We start from the raw sequence: 22,470 nt of genomic DNA on the forward strand, positions 1-22,470 counted from the left end.
GTAGTCTCGGGGAGGAGCTTAGGGGTGCTGGGTGGTAACAGTCCTAGAACTGGTTCTGTGCTTTTCTAGGGCATGTGAGCGAGGGAGGGGTGCTTGAGCAGAAGCCAAAGAGTTTGTGCAGGAGTTACCTGCAGTTGTTAGAAATTAGAGTGTTGTATGTATACAAGGTATTCGGATTGGATGTGCACACCCCACCTCTCAGGGCTGAGGGGTGAAGGTGTTAATCCACAAAATTTCCTTAAACTGCAGAAGCCCCAAGACCTCTTGATTCATTGATCTTTCCTAGGGGAACCCAGAACTTAATAGCGTTAAAATCTCTTTTTCGTCAGCATTGAAGTAAAATGACAGCACCTTTCATGTAATGCAATATTTTGGTAAGTGGTGTTAAGTAGACGATAGGGTGGTAGAAACCCGTCTTTAACCTGCCAGATCATTTTTACCATTACCAAGAGTATTGTCGGTTTTGAAAGCCAAAATTGTCTTTGATTCCAGTTTGCTGTAATTTTGGAAGTTTTTTGGTTTTGTTTTGGGTTTTTTTGTCATTGTGAAAAGGTCTGATTGGATTCATCAGTTTTGCCTTTTATCTTTTTATTTATTAGGAATTTTACTTCCTAATTTACCTCTTTGCCGAATTGATATTTTATTTGGACTTCTGGCACTGCAAAGAAATATGTGAGTTCCCACTAAAGTCTGTAATCTTTTAAATAAGAACCTATTGTTGGGATGGATATCTACATGTGGAAGCTGAGGTTTTAATACTTTATTTACTTACTGTAATACTTTTTAAAACTTTTTTAAAAGCTAGGGTGTTAATACTTTTTCATAGCATTTGGAAGCTGGAGTTTTATACTCTTAAAGTAAGTAAACAAATATTCTTTGTGTGTACGATAAGGTTGAATTTGCCCTAAGTTAACTTAATCATGATGACTGAACTTAGGAATGTTGTGCTTTCATCTCCTATTTGGTTGAATACTCCTTTGTAAATGTATTTTCTTGCTTTGTTTTCTGGTATTTGCTAATTAAAACTTGAGTTTAAGAAATAAGGATATTGCTTGAAGCAATACTTCTGTAAATAAGCTAAAAATAGGTCACCAAGAACTGGGTTGATAAGGTAAGATTGGGAAGGGCTCTGATTTAAATACATGATAGTAGGAGTCTTGGATAGGAGTTTATAATCTGTATGCTGATGGGACCTCCATTTCCAAAATCATTAGAATATAATAACAAGTGATGTTTTTCTGTTGGTTGCATTGTCATATGGCCCAGTTTCTTTGTAATATAAGACCAGAAGTTCTAGAGCCAGCTCTATCAGTTTACCAGCCGGATTTTGTGCCTTTTGGGGCAAGAGGTCTCATCTGTAAAATGGGGAAAAAATAATACTACTTTCTTGGGATACTATGAAATTTAGATGATTAACACATTTTTAAAAAAGCCCTGAGAGCAGTGCTTAGCCGAGTAGCCACTCAACACTGGTTGGCTATTATCATTATGGGTAATTAAGGCCAAGGGTACACTATCTTCCTTCACTGAATATGTATTTTTTTTAAAATACTTGTATCAAATGAATCTTATTTTAAAACTAAGTTAGTCTTGGATTTCACAAACCAATAGCATACTTTTCAAAAAGCTGGGGAACTAATACAGGGTTGGCAACTTTATTTTGGCAAGAAAGGGCATTAGAAAAGAATAATTAGCATAGACCAGTCTCATTATCTTGTTTTTTTAGAAAATTATTTTAATCCCAGAAACAAGAGAAGGTAATTTTTTAATAAAGGACAGTTTTTTTAATTGATTAATTTAGCCTTATGAAAAATAATACAGTGAGCTGATTTTTCTTATTTCATTGTGAACCTGAGAAAAGACCATGAGCCAACATTTAGGAACCTTCTGAATTAAGGCATATTTCCATGTAATTGTGAAGCATATTATCACCCCTTAATTGACAGTGTTTGTTTTGTGAACCCAGATTTTTTTCATATGCTGGTTTTGCTCAAGCAAAATTTGGCTGCATCTTAAAAAAATCACCGCCAACTACATCTTTTGTTAGGCTTTTAACACAATAGGCCAAGAAAAACGCTTCAAAATGAATTTGCCACTGACATTAAGAAATCCACTGCTAATTTATTAGTTCATTTACTCAAGAACTGTTTAGTTAAGGCTGCTAGATGTCAGTCACTAAGGGGAGTAAGACACATGAGACCTGCCATCACTGAACATAGAGTCCTTTTCACATCTCAAAATTTGGAAACCACAGACCCAAGTTGGATTTGGCAACAGCTTTCTATACACTCCAGTCCAGAAATCAGAGATTTTCCTGCTAGAAAACCAGCAGTCTCAAAATGTGTATGAAATATTCTCTAAAGCAGCAGACTGTTCTTCTGTACCTAGTGGTATTCTGTGATTTTCAAGTAGCAAATGAACTTTCAAAATACTAGTTTTTCTGCCAACTGCCACCTGATGTAGCAGAGAAAGCAGGGCTGCAATAGGAACTCACTAGATGTTGCACGCCTGCCGGTTGGTATTCTTACTTATGCTGACCATGTCCTGACACAGGAGAACAGTGGCCCCATTTCCATTGATTTGTATGGAACACGTGCAGTCAGAGGAGCCAGGAGGCTGAGTGGGCCAGCGCCTTTTCTACCTCCCAGTCTAAAATGGACGGTACAGGCTGTGAGAAGCCGGCGAAAAGGAATAGCCTCTTCTTGACCATAAGTTTCTAGGTATCCAGGATACCAACCCACTTTAATCACTGATTTGATTGTGTAGATACTGGTTATTAAGACAGCTGACAGCCAACCAATTCAATTAGAAAGACCTGTTCGATGGTTTTGGAGAGACAAAGACTGTGTTAAGGGAAAGATGTATGTTTTTCAAATCAGAAGAAGATTTATAGATATTATCACTTCTTTGAAAATAAGGGCTAGATCTTCTACTTTCTTCCTTGTCTCCACTAGGCAACCAGTAGGTATTATAAGCCATTTGATTTATACATATTTAGAGTAGTAGCATCCATATGTGCCTTATAAGTAGCCCACTGAGAATGTAACCCCAGACGTTTATATATATGATTTTCTGTATATACCTTTTCTACTTTGTCCTTACTATTTACCGTATATATACATATATATATGTGTGTGTGTGTGTATGTGTATTCAGAACAAGAAGCCTATAAGATGTGAGGGAATATGAGGAAAGTTACATCTTGAATTAAAGAAAAACCTTGGATGTCTGTTATATCATAAAAACCCATCTCCATTTTTCACCACATTGTCATGCTAAATAAAATCATCTCACTGACAGCTCTGGAAACTTTGTAGTTAGCCTGGACAGTATTCTGTCTTCCACATTTATCAAGTAAGTTAATATTTTGGAATAAAAATATCTATCTATACAGCCAATTGAATTTAACAGAATATAAATTCTCAATTTAAAATTATAGGTATTGCATGCAATTTTGTAATTTTATTTTGAAGAAAAAGAATTTATTTTGAGGAAAAAATTTCCTCTTACCAATGGCAGTAACTGTGTCAAGAAACCTCCAGGGGACAATTATGAATATGTATTGCTTTCCTTCATGATAAGTAAAGTAAAGTATATGTTGAATTTTATAACTCATCAGCTCTGTCTTTGTAAAGTAAGTTAATTTTGGAGTTGAGATAAAGCATGGTTCCAGCGATGCTATAAAAGTAAATAGTTTAAATTTTATGGTAGATATAGTAATTGTGTGAATTATAAATACAACAGCCAACAGTCAGCAAATGTAATAAAATAACATTATCTTCAAACTTGTTCAATAAGCTATGTATCTTTAGTTCATAGTTAAACGGTATTCTTTACTATATCTTTAACTACTAAAAATCAAAATCTGGATAAAGCAAAGGAGTGCTGGTAGAGGTGAAGAATAACCTTTAAGAGACTAAAAAATAAAAAAAATTGTTTGGGCCAATTTCTAGCTGCATTGATATAATGAATTAATTCCTAGAGAGTGGCTGGTTTTGGGGCAGAAGACCCATTGAATGGGCAGTTTTGAGAAAGGAACGCGCCCAATCTTGTCTGATCTCGGAGGCTAAGCAGGGTGGGGCCTGGTTAGTACTTGGATGGGAGAAAGGGACAACATGAATGCCTTGTTAAGATGAAACCAGCAACTTTAATCCAGTTGAAAAATTTTTAAAGAATTTTTAAAGAATTTTCATTTATGAGACCTTTAGAAGTAATACCTCTCTACTCCTGAAATTCTTGTTGAGGAGTGCCTATCTCTCCATGAACCTTTATCTTTGGGGAAAAGTTACTTTAGATGCCTGGATTGTTAAGGCATTTCTACATTTTTAAAATTAATTATTGTAATGATATTTGTCCTTTTTTGGGGGGGTGCTTTCTCTTACCACCCTGATTTCCTGTTTTAAAGGATTCTCCCACTGGGTGTGGTCTTAGTCGGTGGTGGTGTGCACTTCCTACCACAATAGCCACTCCCCGCTACATCCCAGCTGAGCCTGGGGATGTATAATGGAGACCCAGGCAGTCAGACCCTCTCTCCCAGAAACTCTTGTGTAGGTGACTGAAGGACACAGGGAAAGCAGGTGAGCACGTGGGCAGGGGCGGTGGGTGATGCAGACTCTTCCTCCTGAATGACTAGCTGTCATTCCTGCTCCTCAGCTTTCCAGCAGGCCCCTGGTTCCTGTTTGTTCTCCAACCCAGGTCCTCCTACCTTCCCTCATTTCTTTATTATCATTATTATACATTTTTTAAGTGTAAGTATAGTTGACACACATTACATTAGTTTCAAGTGTACAATGTAGTGATTCAACAAGTCTGCACGTTATGGTTTGCTCACCCCAAGTATGCTATGTATCACTATACAATGCTATGACAATATCATTGACTTTATTCCGTATGCTGGACCTTTCATCCCCATAACTTGTTTATTCCATAACTGGAAGCCTGTATCTCCCACTCCCCTTCATCCATTTTGCCCATCCCCCACCATCCTTCCCTGTGGCAACCATCAGTTTGTTCTCTGTATTTATGGGTCTTGTTTCTGCTTTTTGTTTGTTTATTCATTTGTTTTTTTACCACTCCCCTCATTTCGGTGACTCCAAACATGCCATCCCCAAGTTCCATTTTTGCTTAAAATAGTCAAAATTTTTTCCCCTGAGTATCAGTCAGGGTCCTGACAGGAAACAGATGGCTCACTCAAACAGGGAAATTGAGGCGAGTTTAATTCAGGGACTATTTACAAACTGTGTGGGCAGAGTTAGGGAGTGATCAAGGGATGATGAAGCATCTCAGGACTAGTAGCAGTCAGGAACCTTGCAGCACTTCTAAGCTAGAAGGGCTAAGAGAAGAAGTGGCCACCGGACTTGGAGAGAGAATTCTCTCTGTAGCTATGGGATAGGACTGCTTAAGAAGCTGAGGCCTTAGGAGAGGACCCAAGGTACTGGCACAGTAGGGAGACAGCCAGGGGAGAAAAATGCCCCTCCTTCATTCTCCTCTTTCTGCTGGACTTCTGGCTGGTAGCTTCCATTGGATGAACTTAACCAGAAGCCAGAAGGCAAGGGAGCCCATTGATAGAGCCCATAAGGTCAGCCTCCTGAGACACAGAGCAGAGTAAAGAAGGTGGAGAATAGATCTGGAGAGACAAACGGAATATCCATGTAGAGTGCTTGCAGACAGACTTTTGGTTGATAAAGTAAAATAGACCTGTACATTAATTTGTTTAAAGCCCCTCATATAGTTGTAGGATCTGTGTACTGTAGGAAGTTTACTTGCTGAGGAAATAGATGGAGGCTGATACCCAAGGCGAGTGTTGTCATTACCTGATGGAAAGAGTTTCTGTTTCCTTGACCAAAGATGCCAATTGCCCTCTAACTTGTGACGGAATGGGGCTGGATTTCTCTGGGTGGTAGCCAGGGCTCTTTGGCCTTTTCTAATTCGCATGAAAACCATCATATACACTAGCAGTGTCTGTGTATTGCCAATACTTTAGACTGTGAAATAATATAGCACCATGGGTAAGAATGCAGCTCTGAAATCAAACTACCTGGATTCTAATCTGAGTTCTGCAATGTATCAAGTGAGTGCCATTTATTTTCCTCAGTAAAATTAGGTTAATAGTAGTGCCAGCTTCATGAGGCAAGTGTGAGGATCAAATTAAATAATGTATTTTGTATAACACTGGCCACAAATTTAGAATCCAAGGAATATTAATGATTATTTTATGGCTAATTACTAACACCATTTTTTAAAAAGATTTACTTATTTTAGAGAGAAAGCACGAGTGAGAGGGGCAGAAGGAAAGGGAGAGAGAATCCCAAGCAGAATCCATGCTGAGCGTGGAACCTGATATGGGGCTTGATCTCATAACCCCTAAATCACAACCTGAGCTGAAACCAAGAGTTGACACTCAACGGACTGTGCCACCCAGGTGCCCCGCTAATACCATTTTTGACCCTTTAGTCTAGGTTTGGTAAATGACAAACAAGTGTTTACTAGTTTCTGCGTTTGTGTGGTCACCACAACACCCAGTTTGCTCCATCTATTCCCCAGTGCCCAGCCTCATCACCCCCTACATGGTGGCCTCCCTATCATCCGTATCTGGTACCTATACTTCCATCCTCTCAATTGCATCATTTTCCAGTCTGCATTCATCTTCCTTGCAACTTTTGCTTCTTTTGGCCAATTCACTAGCTTTCTCTTATCTGTGGAGCAAGTTCCCAAGTTATCTGTCCTCATAGACTTAGGAGCAGCAAGGCCTCTAAAAACAAATGAAAAGAAGAAGCAATGATGGGAACTCTGCTTTGGCTTTCAAAGCAGGTCAGCGTCTTCAACAGGCTTTCAATTATTGTGAGATTTGGTTTCACAATAATTCTAGGATGAAAACTTTAAATCTCTTATGCTTATTTTAAGGTTAAATAAGGGACTTTTAAAAATAAACACACAGGGGCACCTGGGTGGTTCAGTTGGTTAAGCGACTGCCTTCGGCTCAGGTCATGATCCTGGAGTCCCGGGATCGAGTCCCGCATCGGGCTCCCTGCTCGGCGGGGGGTCTGCTTCTCCCTCTGACCCTCCCCCCTCTCATGTGCTTGCTCTCTCTCATTCTCTCTCTCTCAAATAAATAAATGAAAAAATCTTTAAAAAATAAAAAATAAAAAAATAAACACACAAAGCGATGTATCCCAAATGTCACTTCTCATGGTCTTTCTTATACTGTGTTTTTTCTTGCTAAAACACACAAATGATAAACTTTGGATCTATAAATCACATATAAAGCACAATTTATCATTTGAGCTTCAGCATTTCCTTCCCCACTGCCATGTCACTTTTGTCATACACAAGAGGACAGCTAAGCTGGGCCTTACATCACCACAATAACTGAAACATAAGTACATGGCAAGTTAAATTTATCCTTAAGATTTTGATCAAAGTGTGATGCTACATTATCTGAGACATTTTTATGTCTACTGATAAGAAGCAGCTCTTTCCATAATTGTGCCCAGACTTTTAGAAGCCAGAGAAATGGTCCATGTGGCTCTTATTGGATCAACTCATTCACCATCAGTTTTTGGTGAATTTACACAGCCAGCACCTAACGTGACGCTAACCAGTGATATATGGGAGCAAGTGACTATGGGTAGGAATAGGGAGGATTGCACATTAACTGAATATAAGCAACATCACTTTTTATTTATTTATTTACTTATTTATTTTTTTATTTATTTGAGAGAGAGAGAATGAGAGAGAGCAAGCACATGAGAGGGAGGAGGGTCAGAGGGAGAAGCAGACTCCCTGCCGAGCAGGGAGCCCGATGCGGGACTCGATCCCGGGACTCCAGGATCATGACCTGAGCCGAAGGCAGTCGCTTAACCAACTGAGCCACCCAGGCGCCCAAGCAACATCACTTTTTAAAAACAAGCCAGCAGACTCTCCTCTATATCCATACCTGGCATGTAGTTTGAACTCAAAGAAGATTAGCAATTATCATATGGTTATATCAAAGCGATCAAGAAGATGAGCATCTGAGGAAATATATGAAATTAGATGACTATTAACAACTAAAATTGTTCATAAAAATAGTGCATCAGAATTAGCTAAATTATTTTTTTTGCTTCCAGTAACAGAAAACCTAACTCAAGTTGGCGAAAGCAGTGATCGAATCCATTATCTCACGTAAAAGCAGTCCAGAGTTAGTACGGGTCCCAGGCATGGTCCAACAGGGCTCTGGCCCAGCTCTGCAGCAATTCTCAGGGCCCTGCCCTAGGGCGGGAGAAAGCAGCTGTAGGCATTATGGGTATCTCTTCACCAGACACAATGAAGTCCAGACTAGAAGAAGAGAGACTGTCTCTTTTTTCGGGCTCTGTGTTACCAGCTAAGAAACTATGCCCAGAAGCAGCCCAGGAGACTCTCTCATGGCTCATTGGCCAAGACTAGGTTACATGTCTATTTTAACCCACGCAGTGGCAAGGGCGAATGGGTGGAGTTTATACTAATCACTGGGGTAGAATAGATCTTGGGAGTCAACTACTACCACCTATTAATACAGAGCACATTTGTCTATCTCTGAAGAGATTTTACATTGAAATTAATGAGTTTGAGGAAGTACGGTGGGAAGTGTGTGTGTGTGTGTGTGTGTGTGTGTGTGTGTGTGTGTGAATAATAGGGTGTTTGGTTAATGAAGGGGGCAAGGGAGCATAATCTCAGACCCCGAAATACACTGAAAGAATAGCCCTTAAACACAGATAAGGAGATCAAAGAGAAGAACGTCAGAGTGAGGGACCCACAGAAAGGTGCAGCTTGTTTCAAAAAGATACCATGGGTATGTACATTTAAACAGATACCCGCACACTCCTTTCAGGGATTGTAAGCTCTTTCAGAGGTGCTGGAGAAACCTTATTCTTTGCTCCCTGCTTTGTGAGATGTATAGACAAGGGTAGCCACAGGCAAATAAGGACAAGGTGGTTGCCCACATAAGGCAATTTGACAGGTGATGAAGAGGCCCCGTTAACCCTCCACACTCTCCCTTCTAAAAACAAAAGCAAGCCAAATGCACACAAACACGGATTAAACTAGCCATCCACTTAGGTGGGCAAGATAGTTAGACATGGGATATTGTGTGAGAGGCACCAAGCTGTCTCTCTGAACCCGATAGCACTCCATTCTGAGCCCCAAAGCCAACAAACAGTCCCACTATCGGGTAAAGCATTAGGCTCTGAGGTCTGTTCGAAAGTAAATGCTGTGGGAAGACTACATTAAGCCTCCAACACCTTAGCCTTAATTATTACATCATAGAAACTAAGTGTACCTGGAAACAAGCAAATTCCCTAGAGAGGCAGGATCTTTAAAAAGGGAAAAACAACTTCTTTATCATTTTGCCTATATTCCCAACCAGACAAGCATCTCTATGTAAAGCATATGGGAAGATAACGTGACCAATGGATTCACATACGTGCCCTGTTTGAGCCAACAGATGGGGAAGAAAGCATCAAATTAAAACTCTCAGGAGAGGGGCCTGTGTGGCCCTCTGGGAGCTCCTCCTCTCCTAGCCTTGCACCTGATGGGGATCATGAAATTCTTTTTTTCACTCCACTTCCTCTTGTGAACAAGAGGTTGGCTCCTCTCGACATTCCAGTGGAAATTAATAAAGACATCTCCTAAGAATGAACTATGACCTTGGGTTCATTTTAGCCCCTCCTCAAGGGAATGAGTGGGTATGTGAGAACTTTGCATTGGGATTTTTAGCTCAGAAATGTTTATACTTGATGCAGAAATGTTTATTGATCATTCTGGAACCTTTCAAGCTCTTGATCCCATCTTTACTGTTTGATAGTAAAAAGGTGTGTGTCTCCCCAACATGTAAAGAGCTGGTGTAACAAGGAGACTTCTCTTTGGGAACAGAAGTTTGTATTTTAGGTCAGATCTATTCTTAAAAATTTATTGCCTTTTTTTTTTTTTTTTTACATTCCCTAAGTTCCTAAAAGTAAAAAATAAAGTACATTTTCTGGGTGTTCTAATCAGATGCAGTTTTACAGAGGAAAGAAGGGCTACCATTGAACATTTACTAGATGTCTGATTCACTACTCAGTTTTTCTCACTTTGTCTTCCCAGCAATCCTGTCCCATGCAGGGATGGAGAGCTCTGGATTCAACCCCAAGCTCCAGACTAATTAGCTGAATGATCTGGGTGCTCCTGTATGAAGAGGGTATAATAACACTACCTACCTCATTAGATTGTTGTGAGAATTAAATGGGGTAAACATTAGCTGTGGGGCGCCTGGGTGGCTCAGTTGGTTAAGTGTCTGCCTTCAGCTCAGGTCATGATCCCAGGGTCCTGGGATCGAGCCCCACCTTGGGCTCCCTGCTCAGCAGGGAGTCTGCTTCTCCCTCTGCCTCCCCTGCTCCTTGTGTTCCCTCTCTCTCTTTCAAATAAATAAAATCTTTTAAAAAAGCAGTTGCCCTTAGCACCTTGCAAATAACAAGCACTTTGTAAATGTCTGCTCTCATTTTATTGTTTTCCTCATCTTACAGATCAGAAAGTTCTGAGTGAGACAAAGTAACTTGTCATATCTGAGAGAGATTAAGTATTTGCCTAAGGATGCCACATATGTAAATCATGAGAGAGGGATTCAAGCTCTTATTTTCAGGTTTGTCTAATTCTAGGGTCTGCACATTTCACAGTTACGTTATTTTTCCATTGAATCATCCATTTCACACACTATTCCACACAGGGGAGCAGGACAAAGCTCCTAAAAGTTGAAGAATTAAAAATATTTTTTGGTTATCACCCTGATTTCTCTGCATCTGGAGGACACTAAGTTAGGCCTAGACTAAGACTCTGACAAACTACCTTTTGCAATTTTAAGTGATGGTCCCAAAACGTAATAATACTCATAGCTTGGGCAGGGGTTGGGGGTGGCGATGATGTGGTTTGCCCGGGATCACATAACTAGCAGGTGACAGAAACCTGGTGGGAATTGTGTGTGGCTACATTACCCATGCTCCTGACCACCTGCTGGACCACGCCCTCCTTTGAAAAAGCTCTCAATGTGTGCAGAATGAATGTAGTACAATGTACAACAAAACCTTGAATGATAAGAACCTGAGAATAAGATGATATTAACTAGGGTTCTCCAGAACCAATAGGCGAAAGATAGGTAGGTAGATAGATTTATTATAAGCAATCGGCTCACTATTTATGGAGGCCAAGAAGTCCCACGATGTGTCATCTGTAAGCTAGAGAACCAGGAAAGCCAATGGTATAATTCATTTTGAGTCTAAAGGCCCAAGAACCAGGAGTGCTGATGTCCAAGAACAGGAGAAAATGAACGAATGGAGAAAAGAAGGAGAGAATAAATTCACTCTTCCTCTTTTTGCTCTCTTCTAGCGCTCAACAATTGGATGATGCCCACCCACATCAAAGAGTAACTTGATATGGTTCAGCAGACCTGTAAGGTAAGAGTGTCCTCTTTAAGTCATTCCAATGCATTATGTTACAGGTTATAACAAATATAGTTGGTGATTGATTTTGAATATTGCAGTCACCAGAAGAGTCAATTTGGAATATTTAAATCACCCCAAAATATAAAAACGTATGCATATTTTCATTATATGTTGAGTTTTACCTCAAATGGGGAAAAAAGAGTCACAAACAAATCCTGGACTCTATTTAACAATATGCAGGCTGATATATTTAGGAGAGAGATGTACTGATGTTTTCCACTGCATTTGAAATGCATTAAAAAATGTTTGTTGGATGTCTATAGGAATGGGTAGACAGGTGAGAACACTCCAGTGAAATGTTAATTATAGGATCTAGGTGGTGGGTATCTAGATATTTGCTGCATAGTTTTTTCAACTTTATACTAGATTTGAAAAATTTCAATAAAATTTTGGAAAAACATGAATGTGTGGATTAAATTATAATCAGACTTTATTTAAAAGAATGATTCAGGTGTCTCACAGGAAGTGAATTTGATACATGAAAATGTAGAATTAGGGGTGCCTGGGTGACTCAGTTGGTTAAGTGTCTGCCTTCAGCTCAGGCCATGATCCCAGGGTTCTAGGATGGAGCCCCGAGTCAGGCTCCCTGCTCGGCAGAGAGCCTGCTTCTCCCTCTCCCTTTACCTGCTGCTCTCTCTGCTTGTGTGCCTCCCCCCTCCCCGTCAAATAAATAAATAAAAGTCTTTAAAAAAAAAGAAAATGTAGAATTAATAATGATATTGATTGCAAATTATTAAGTGCTTAGTATGTGCCAGGCAGGGGACAAAGTGTTTAATAAGTGTTATCTAATTTAATCTAATACTCATAAGTATTGTTTGAAGTATGTATTACTATCCTTTTTTTTATTACTATGTTATGTTAATCACCATACATTACACCATTGGTTTTTGATGTGTGTCCCATGATTCATTGTTTGCGTATAACACCCAGTGCTCCATGCAGAACGTGCCCTCTTTAATACCCATCACCAGGCTAACCCATCCCCCTACCCCCCTCCCCTCTAGAACCCTCAGTTTGTTTTTCAGAGTCCGTAGTCTCTCATGGTTCGTCTCCCCCTCCAATTCTCTCCTTTCATTTTTCCCCTCCTGCTATCTTTTTTTTTTTTTTTTTTTTTAACATATAATGTATTATTTGTTTCAGAGGTACAGGTCTGTGATTCAACAGTCTTACACAATTCACAGCACTCACCATAGCACATACCCTCCCCAGTGTCTATCACCCAGCCACCCCATCCCTCCCACCCCCCACCACTCCAGCAAACCTCAGTTTGTTTCCTGAGATTAAGAATTCCTCATATTGGGCACCTGGGTGGCTCAGTTGGTTAAGCGACTGCCTTCGGCTCAGGTCATGATCCTGGAGTCCCGGGATTGAGTCCCGCATCAGGCTCCTTGCTCGGCAGGGAGTCTGCTTCTCCCACTGACCCTCCTCCCTCTCATGCTCTCTGTCTCTCATTCTGTCTCAAATAAATAAATAAAATCTTTAAAAAAAAAAGAATTCCTCATATTATGATACATGTCTTTCTCTGATTGACTTATTTCGCTCAGCATAATACCCTCCAGTTCCATCCACATCATTGCAAATGGCAAGATTTCATTCCTTTTGATGGCTGCATAATAATCCATTGTATATATATGCCACATCTTCTTTTTTTTTTTTTAAGATTTTATTTATTTGTTTGAGACAGAGAGAATGAGAGAGAGAGAGAGCACATGAGAGAGGGGAGGGTCAGAGGGAGAAGCAGACTCCCTGTCGAGCAGGGAGCCCAATGCGGGACTTGATCCAGGGACTCCAGGATCATGACCTGAGCCGAAGGCAGTCGCTTAACCAACTGAGCCACCCAGGCGCCCCTATACCACATCTTCTTTATCCATTCATCTGTGGATGGACATCTTGGCTCCTTCCACAGTTTGGCTATTGTAGACATTGCTGCTATAAACATCAGGGTGCACATACCCCTTCAGATCCCTACATTTGTATCTTTGGGGTAAATACCCAGTAGTGCAATTGCTGGATCATATGGTAGCTCTATTTTCAACTTTTTGAGCAACCTCCATACTGTTTTCCAGAGTGGCTGCACCAGCTTGCATTCTCACCAACAGTGTAGGAGGGTTCCCCTTTCTCTGCATCCCTGCCAACATTCCTGACTTGTTAATTTCAGCCATTCTGACTGGTGTGAGGTGGTATCTCATTGAGGTTTTGATTTGGATTTCCCTGATGCCGAGCGATGTTGAACGCTTTTTTATGTGTCTGTTGGCCATTTGGATGTCTTCTTTGGAAAAATGTCTGTTCATGTCTTCTGCCCTTTTCTTGATTGGATCATTTGTTCTTTGGGTGTTGAGTTTAAGAAGTTCTTTAGAGATTTTGGATACTGGCCCTTTATCTGATATGTCATTTGCAAATATCTTCTCTCATTCTGTTGTGTGTCTTTTGGTTTTGTTGACTGTTTCTTTTGCTGTGCAAAAGCTTTTTATCTTGATGAAGTCCCAATAGTTCATTTTTGCCCTTGCTTCCCTTGCCTTTGGCGATGTTTCTAGGGAGAAGTTGCTGCGGCTGAGGTCAAAGAGGTTGCTGCCTGGGTTCTCCTCTAGGATTTTGATGGACTCCTGTCTCACATTTAGGTCTTTCAACCATTTGGAGTCTATTTTTGTGTGTGGTGTAAGGAAATGGTCCAGTTTCATTCTTCTGCATGTGGCTGTCCAATTTTCCCAACACCATTTGTTGAAGAGACTGTCTTTTTTCCATTGGACATTCTTTCCTGCTTTGTCAAAGATTAGTTAGCTATAGAGTTGAGGGTCCATTTCTGGGCTCTCTATTCTGTTCCATTGATCTATGTGTCTGTTTTTGTGCCAGTACCATACTGTCTTGATGATGACAGCTTTGTAATAGAGCTTGAAGTCTGGAATTGTGACGTCACCAGCTTTGCTTTTCTTTTTCAACTTTCCTCTGGCTATTCGGAGTCTTTTCTGGTTCCATAGAAATTTTAGGATTATTTGTTCCATTTCTTTGAAAACAGTGGATGGTATTTTGATAGGGATTGCATTGAATGTGTAGACTGCTCTAGGTAGCATTGACATTGTCACAATATTTGTTCTTCCAATCCATGAGCATGGACTGTTTTTCCATTTCTTTGTGTCTTCCTCAATTTCTTTCATGAGTATTTTATAGTTTTCTGAGTACAGATCCTTTGCCTCTTTGGTTAGATTTATTCCTAGGTATCTTATGGTTTGGGGTGCAATTGTAAATGGGATCGACTCCTTAATTTCTCTTTCTTTGTCTTGTTGTTGGTGTATAGGAAGGCCACTGACTTCTGTGCATTGATTTTATATCCTGCCACTTTACTGAATTCCTGTATGAGTTCTAGCAGTTTTGGGGTGGAGTCTTTGGGGTTTTCCACATAAAGTATCATATCATCTGCAAAGAGTGAGAGTTTGACTTCTTCCTTGCTGATTTGGATGCCTTTTATTTCTTTTTGTTGTCTGATTGCTGTGGCTAGGACTTCTAATACTATGTGGAATAGCAGTGGTGATAGTGGACATCCCTGCCGTGTTCCTGACCTTAGGGGGAAAGCTCTCAGTTTTTCCCCATTGAGAATGATATTCGCTGTGGGTTTTTCATAGATGGCTTTTATGATATTGAGGTATGTACCCTCTATCCCTATACTCTGAAGTGTTTTAATCAAGAAAGGATGCTGTATTTTGTCAAATGCTTTTTCTGCATCTATTGAGAGGATCATATGGTTCTTGTTCATTCTTTTATTAATGTATTGTATCACGTTGATTGATTTGTGGATGTTGAACCAACCTTGTAGCCCAGGGTTAAATCCCACTTGGTCGTGGTGAATAATCCTTTTAATGTACTGTTGGATCCTATTGGCTAGTATTTTGGTGAGAATTTTTGCATCCATGTTCATCAAGGATATTGGTCTGTAATTCTCCTTTTTGATGGAGTCTTTGTTTGGTTTGGGGATCAAGGTAATGGTGGCCTCATAAAACAAGTTTGGAATTTTTTCTTCCATTTCTATTTTTTGGAACAGTTTCAGAAGAATAGGTATTAATTCTTCTTGAAATGTTTGGTAGAATTCCCCTGGGAAGCCATCTGGCCCTGGGCTTTTGTTTGTTGGGAGATTTTTGATGACTGCTTCAATTTCCTTAGTGGTTATAGATTGGTTCAGGTTTTCTATTTCTTCCTGGTTCAGTTTTGGTAGTTGGTACATCTCTAGGAATGCATCCATTTCTTCCAGATTATCTAAAATGTTGGTATATGGTTGCTCATAATATGTTCTTATGATTGTTTGTATTTCTTTGGTGTTGGTTGTGATCTCTCCTCTTTCATTCATGATTTTATTTATTTGGGTCCTTTCTCTTTTCTTTTTGATAAGTCTGGCCAGGGGTTTATCAATCTTGTTAATTCTTTCAAAGAACCAGCTCCTAGTTTTGTTGATCTGTTCCACTGTTCTTTTGGTTTCTATTTCATTGATTTTGGCTCTGATTTTATTATTTCTCTTCTCCTGCTGGGTTTAGGCTTTATTTGCTGTTCTTTCTCCAGCTCCTTTAGGTGTAGGGTTAGGTTGTGTATTTGAGACCTTTCTTGTTTCTTGAGAAAGGCTTATATTGCTATATACTCTCCTCTTAGGACTGCCTTTGCTGCATCCCAAAGATTTTGGACAGCTGTGTTTTCATTTTCATTTGTTTCTGCTTCTGACCAACTGGCTATAGATCCGAGGTTCCAATGATCCCGTGGTTGGGTTTGCTTAATTTGCTCGAGCAGCTCACAGAACTCAGAGAAACATTGTACTTACTAGATCACCAGTTTATTATAAAAGGAAAGAACTCAGGAACAGCTAGATGGAAGAGATGCACAGGGCGAAACAGGGAAGAAAGGCGTGGAGGTTCCCTGCCCTCTCCAGGTGCACCATTCCCCCAAAATCTCCACCTGTTTACCATATTTACTTGCCCAGAAGCTCCTGTATTACTGTCCTTATTTTGCAGGTTAGGCAAACGTGTGAGAAGTTTCCCTAACTTGAGGGAGAATGTGTATTTAGTAAGCGGCACAACTGGGAGTCAGACCACGTCTGTCTGAGTCACTGAGCTCCACGAAGGGGAAAACTGAATTGGGAACGTTTAGAGATTATTTAATTTCCCCACCCTGTGCTACAAATGACACAAAGGAACAGTAGCACTAGAATCCCATAATTTTCTACTCTTTGGCCAAGGCTTTTGCCACTAAACATAATGTCTCTCTAAGAGCAGTTGTTTTTTGTTGTTGTTTTTTTACAAAATGGATTCACTATAGGATTCCTTTAAGTAACAAATTTCCATAATGCACTTTAATTATAATTTGATGTAGAATTTGATCTACATACTTTTTTTGAGTACCATATGTGTCACAACCAATGGCACCCTGATGCTACAAACAGTATGTCCAACAATGTAGCTTGAGCTTTTGAATGCACTTAAATTATGCATGTTTCCCTAGTGGGAAAAAGGCATGAAATTCTGCATCCATTTGAGTTAAAGTGCTACCATACTGATAATTCTGGAATTTTGTTTTTCACAACTCAATTCCAAACCCACTGCTTTTCTGAAACTTTTATTTATTTTTTTTAAGTTTAGCAGTGACTGATTTACACAATGTAAACCACTTAAAAAAAAAAACATGAATGTAGAAAAGGGAAGTTGAACATTAAAAATCACAAAGGACAAAATTATGTCCTTTCCTCTTCTTGCACCTCTCCCTTTACCCTAGCTCATGTCTTTAACACTATTCCCAAAATTCTGGCAAGGGCGTGCATGGCTTTGAAGAAATGAAGGGATCCACTAAACCTTTTAGGTTTTAAGTTCCAGACAGCTGTCCATCTACTCTAGTGCTGCTAGTCCAATGTTTGGCAGCTTCGGATTTAGAAATCTTCAGTTTAACTTTTGGCTCCAGCACTCACTAGATGAGTGTCAGTGAAGCTCCTTATCTTCTGAGCCATTTTTCCACCAGCTATAAAATACTTACCTGACATCAAAGGAAAATGTATTTAGGACTTGACAGCAAAAGAACAAAGACATAAAAACCAAGAAAGACACAGTAAACAATTTTTAAAACTTTGTCATTTGTTTGTTTTTGCCATTTTCTGTAAGGCATAATCATGTTTCCATTGCATGATGAAACCATGAACTTTTATTTTTTATTTCAGAACATAGAAGACAATTCTCCATGGATCTCTTGCATATTGGCATACCTTTCAAGTGAGGTATTGATTGCCTTTACTATGGACTATCTTTTCAAAAATTTTTGTATAACTAATAGCCTTGAAAGACAGAGACGGTGTCTCTGAGCAAAAAGCAGGCATACTGATTGTCTACTATAAAAAATTTGGGTTCCTAACCCCAGTGGTTTTCTCCCATAACACAGTCCACTGCATGCACAGTTATCTTTTATTTTTTGAAAGGTTTTATTTATTTATTTGAGAGAGCGTGAGCACCAGCAGGGGTGGTAGGCCGAGGGAGAAGCAGGCTCCCTGCTGAGCAAGGAGTTTGATGCGGACCTCAATCCCAGGACCCCGAGATCATGACTTGAGCCAAAGGCAGATACTTAACTGACTGACCCCCCAGATGCTCCCTGCACATACAATTATCTATCCGGGCTTGTCCATGTTGCCCAGTGGGAAATGAACCTCGGGAACCTGGTGCATTTGTGAATTCTTTAGCTCTTGCTGTGTGTAATACAGTCTCTTGTCTCTGACCCAGGAGTCTCATGTCTTCTGCCAGCCTTCATCAAACAATGACATGCCATGGTTGCTGGCAAGGAGAATAAAATCTCAGACACTTCACAGTTCTTGACAAGAAGTTAGGATGCAAAATGAAAACAAGGATTCTTTCTCCCATCATATCTTGAGGCCATTTTTTATAAAACATATGCCATTTTTGGGGAGCATGAACAGTATATTGTAGTGATTAAACACATAGACTCTGTGGCCAGAATGCCTGGGTTCAAATCCTCTCTTTTATTTTGAGTTCCCCCAGAAACAGACTCTAAGATTAGGATATGAGTGAAAATAGTTTATTTGGGAGGTAATCCCAGTAATCACTAGTGAGGATTGAGGAAAGAAAAAAGGAGAGGGAAGACAGCCAGGAAATAATGAGTTTTCAAGCAAGTTATGACTGTGTATAGCAAAAGGTTAATCCTCCTTGGGAACTCTTAGTAGCCAACAGAGCACTTGTGTTTCTGAGTTATCCTACCTGAGGAGTGAGGGACCTGCCTGGGATATTTTATACCAAATCCCAACCCATCATTGACTGAGGGCTCCTGGGAGGGGTCAGTGCAGATTCTAGCTCTGTATTTTCTGGCCTGTCTTGCGTATAGCACAAAGTGGGCCGCAGCAGGCCCTGGAAGTTAGAAGTGAGGCCTCAGTGTGCACTACATTGATAAGGTCCAAGGGGATATAGTTGGCAGATCCATAGCCTTTGCTACAGACATCCTCTAGCACTGTATTCTTAGGAAGTCCCTCAACCTGGTTATGCCCCTGTTTCCTCATCTCTAAGATGGAAATTATAATAGCACCACCTACCTAGGGTTGATAGAAGGATTAAAGAAATAGTCAGTTCATGTAAAGCACTTAAAACAGACCATAGCATTTCTTTTTTTTTTTTTTTAAAGATTTTATTTATTTATTTGAGAGAGCGAGAATGAGAGACAGAGAGCACGAGAGGGAAGAGGGCAGAGGGAGAAGCAGACTCCCTGCTGAGCAGGGAGCCTGATGCGGGACTCGATCCAGGGACTCCAGGATCATGACCTGAGCCGAAGGCAGTCGCTTAACCAACTGAGCCACCCAGGCGCCCCAGACCATAGCATTTCTTAAGCACTTAGTAAATATTGGCTATCGTTATAGAATAATTTGACATTTATTAATTGATATTTTGTCTAGATCAGTCTCTGGAAGTTGACTTCTAATTCCCCAACGTTGGAGTTTTATTTTACCGAATGCCTGGAATGGACTCTTACAGATTCAAGGTATATTTATGCTTGCCATTTGTCAAGGACCAACATTGGCTGCCTCATGGAAAGCACCAAGAAAGATGTGTTTAAAACTTATTCCTATTTAAATTTCCTTAGAGAATTTATGGGGCTAAGCACTCCTGAACTCTTTAATTTAAAGATTTACTGCTTTGTCAGAGAAACTAATTAAATCTTATTTGAAGTGTCAGTAACACAGCAGCATCAGACTGGATTTTCTATTCTATAATGGGAATGAGAATATAAAAGAGAAGTGTGTTTTAAACTCAATTTTCTAGCATTCTGTATCATTTATGTCAGACTCCTGTGAATCAGCATCATAGTAACTATGGAATTTACCAAAACAAAACACTCACAAATTTTAGTAAGCCTACTTAACTTTTGATTAAGGTAGAATTCTACTGTTAAGCTAAAATAACACGAGTAGGAAATGACAGCTTACCAGGGGAGAGACTCATATTTAGGGAAACCAATTCTTCAGAGGTCTATAGATGTGCTTATTTCTCACTCTAGTAACATTCCTGATCTCCATACCTTTTTGTTCTCCCCAAACAGACCGCTGGGCTTGCTCTGAATCTCTTATTTAAAGATCTCAATCACTATTTACATATTACCAGAGTCTTTATATTAAGAAAATTGTCTCAGGAGTTTCCCTTTGAAAAAAAGAATCCTGTTTGTTTGTTTGTTTGTTTTCATTTTTGCAGTGCTCATTTAGGTATTCTTCCCTTTGTCTAAGGATATCTTAACATAACATATATATGCATATAAAAATTAAGAAAATTATTATCTTTCATAAATGTTTTATCAGTGTTTATGCTGAAAGAAAATAAACCATAATCTTCCACATTAAAATGTTGAGAGTTTTAATAAGACATGTTTTGTTTTTAGCTTCTGTTTTTCTCCACACCTAAATGACTTACACTTCACTTCTATGCTTAGTTTTTATTATGGACCAAGCAGAGTTGGAAAAACCTGTAGGCTCTCTTTCTCTCATTGGTCAACTTTTTTTTTTTTTAATTTTAGATGTCTTCCTGGCCTATAAAACTTTTTATAGTAGGAGGTAGGATAAAGTTCCCTATAAATTGAATCCATATATACTAGGACAGTATTTTTATTTCTTGAAATTTCCTAGCCATTTTCTTCCTTGCTCAGCATTAGTTTAATAAAACATATTGCTATAGAGAATATGAATGAAATATTTTTTTCTTAAGCATAGGATACTCAGGCTATTAGGGAGGAGACATTAATGAAATTCAGCATTTAACCTGTGCCTTTATAAAGAAAGCATAAAATAAAGTTTTTGAAAAATAAGTTTGAATTACTGATTTATGGATGTTAAGAAGTGTTTTAAATATTTTTATTTTTATTTATTTATTTTTTAAATTTCTTTATTTTAGAGAGAGAGAGAGAGAGAGCACGACTGGGGGGAGGGCCAGATGTACAGGGAGAGAGAATCCTCAAGTGGACTCCCCGCTGAACATGGAGCCCAACGCAGGGCACAATCCCAGGACCCTGAGATCATGACCTGAGCCGAATTCAAGAGTTGGCTGCTTGACTGACTGAGCCACCCAGGTGCCCCTTAAATGATTTTAAAGTTTTAAATAGTCTTTTTGTGTACATATATAATTATAGAAATAGTTATTTAGTAATAACTGATTGAATTCTACCTCTTTGCTACCTTTACTTAAATTTTTAAATTTCTTCTGAAATATAAACATCCGTCCAAATTCTCTGAAAACAAATTTATATTTTTACCTTTTCTTTGAATGCCTTCTAGGTCTTTAAACTCCATTTTGAAAATTCAACATTTATTTGTTTCTTTATTCACTAATGCTATGGTATTTATTGAACGCTTACTGTGTACTAAGCTCCAGGAATACCTTGGTAAACAGCATGCTCTCTGGCCACGGAGACAAGACAATAATCAAATAATGCCACAGAAAAGCTCATAAGAGACAACTGTGTTTTGTTTTGTTTTCTTTAAAGATTTTATTTATTTATTTGAGAGACCGAGAATGAGAGAGAGAGAGCACATGAGAGGGGGAAGGGTCAGAGGGCGAAGCAGACTCCCTTCCAAGTAGGGAGCCAGATGCGGGACTTGATCCAGGGACTCCAGGATCATGACCTGAGCTGAAGGCAGTCGCTTAACCAAAGTACTGCGTAGGAAAGCTGCCTAACGCTATGAGACCATATGCTAAGGAGACTGACCCAGCCTGTTGAATAAAGGGAGGGCTTCCTTGAGGAAGAAACATTTGAACTGAGATCTGAGGGATGTGTAGGAGTCAGACAAATGTGGTTTTGGCTGCAATCTGAGGTCTGTAGCCTAAGAGTCAATATGCAGAATTCTGTATTCAGATTTCACAGTTAAAGTAGGTAGTACATCATAATTAGTGAGCCTAGCCCTCTGGTTTCATCAGAGACATGCTCCCTTGACCACATTACAACTATCGGACCTGTGTTACTCTTTTAGTAATAATACAGGTGATAATGCTAGCTCTATTTCTGAGACGTTCCTCTAAAAATAAAAGGAATAGGAAATGGGAAAGTGTTCTTTTTTAACATGATAGAGTTCTGTGCAAATACTATTTATTATCTTTATGCGATCTCCATTTTACTTCTTTTCATAAAGCAAAAGAACAAAAGGAGCTGATGCTTTAGAGGAAACAGTTATTTGTCATCCACAACTAAAATTTCTAAGTGTTTTTCCCAGTTGCTTATTAACAAATAATTTTTAGTAAGTGGTTCTCTGATACAGCTTTCTCCTAGACAGAATAAAGTATAACGGACCTTATTTTTCCCTAAAAGAATGACTGTAACAAAGACGTACAATCAACATAGACAGCACAACACCAAGAGGATAGGTAAATTCACTTGTTCATTTAGTCATTCATTCAGTTTATAGCTCTAAGGATGCGAGGAAAAACAAGACAGTAACGTAGAAGTGGTCACTGTCCTCCTAGTGCCAATAACCTGGTTTTAA

General features: G+C 39.4%; 1 long non-coding RNA gene across 1 annotated transcript; it reads left to right on the forward strand.

Annotated features, from left to right (window-relative positions):
• Positions 1–469: 469 nt before the first annotated feature.
• LOC123838300 (uncharacterized) lies at positions 470–21,215 on the forward strand. The gene is made up of 5 exons (XR_006789449.3): positions 470–672; positions 11,374–11,441; positions 17,671–17,727; positions 19,402–19,487; positions 20,888–21,215. It is a non-coding gene; the product is annotated as an uncharacterized LOC123838300 (long non-coding RNA).
• The last annotated feature ends 1,255 nt before the right edge of the window (positions 21,216–22,470 follow it).

Source organism: Mirounga angustirostris, unplaced genomic scaffold (assembly GCF_029215605.1).
Source record: "Mirounga angustirostris isolate CCGP_5_RB_7025 unplaced genomic scaffold, mMirAng1.0.hap1 SCAF_3, whole genome shotgun sequence".
In the NCBI taxonomy this organism is placed as follows: domain Eukaryota; kingdom Metazoa; phylum Chordata; class Mammalia; order Carnivora; family Phocidae; genus Mirounga; species Mirounga angustirostris.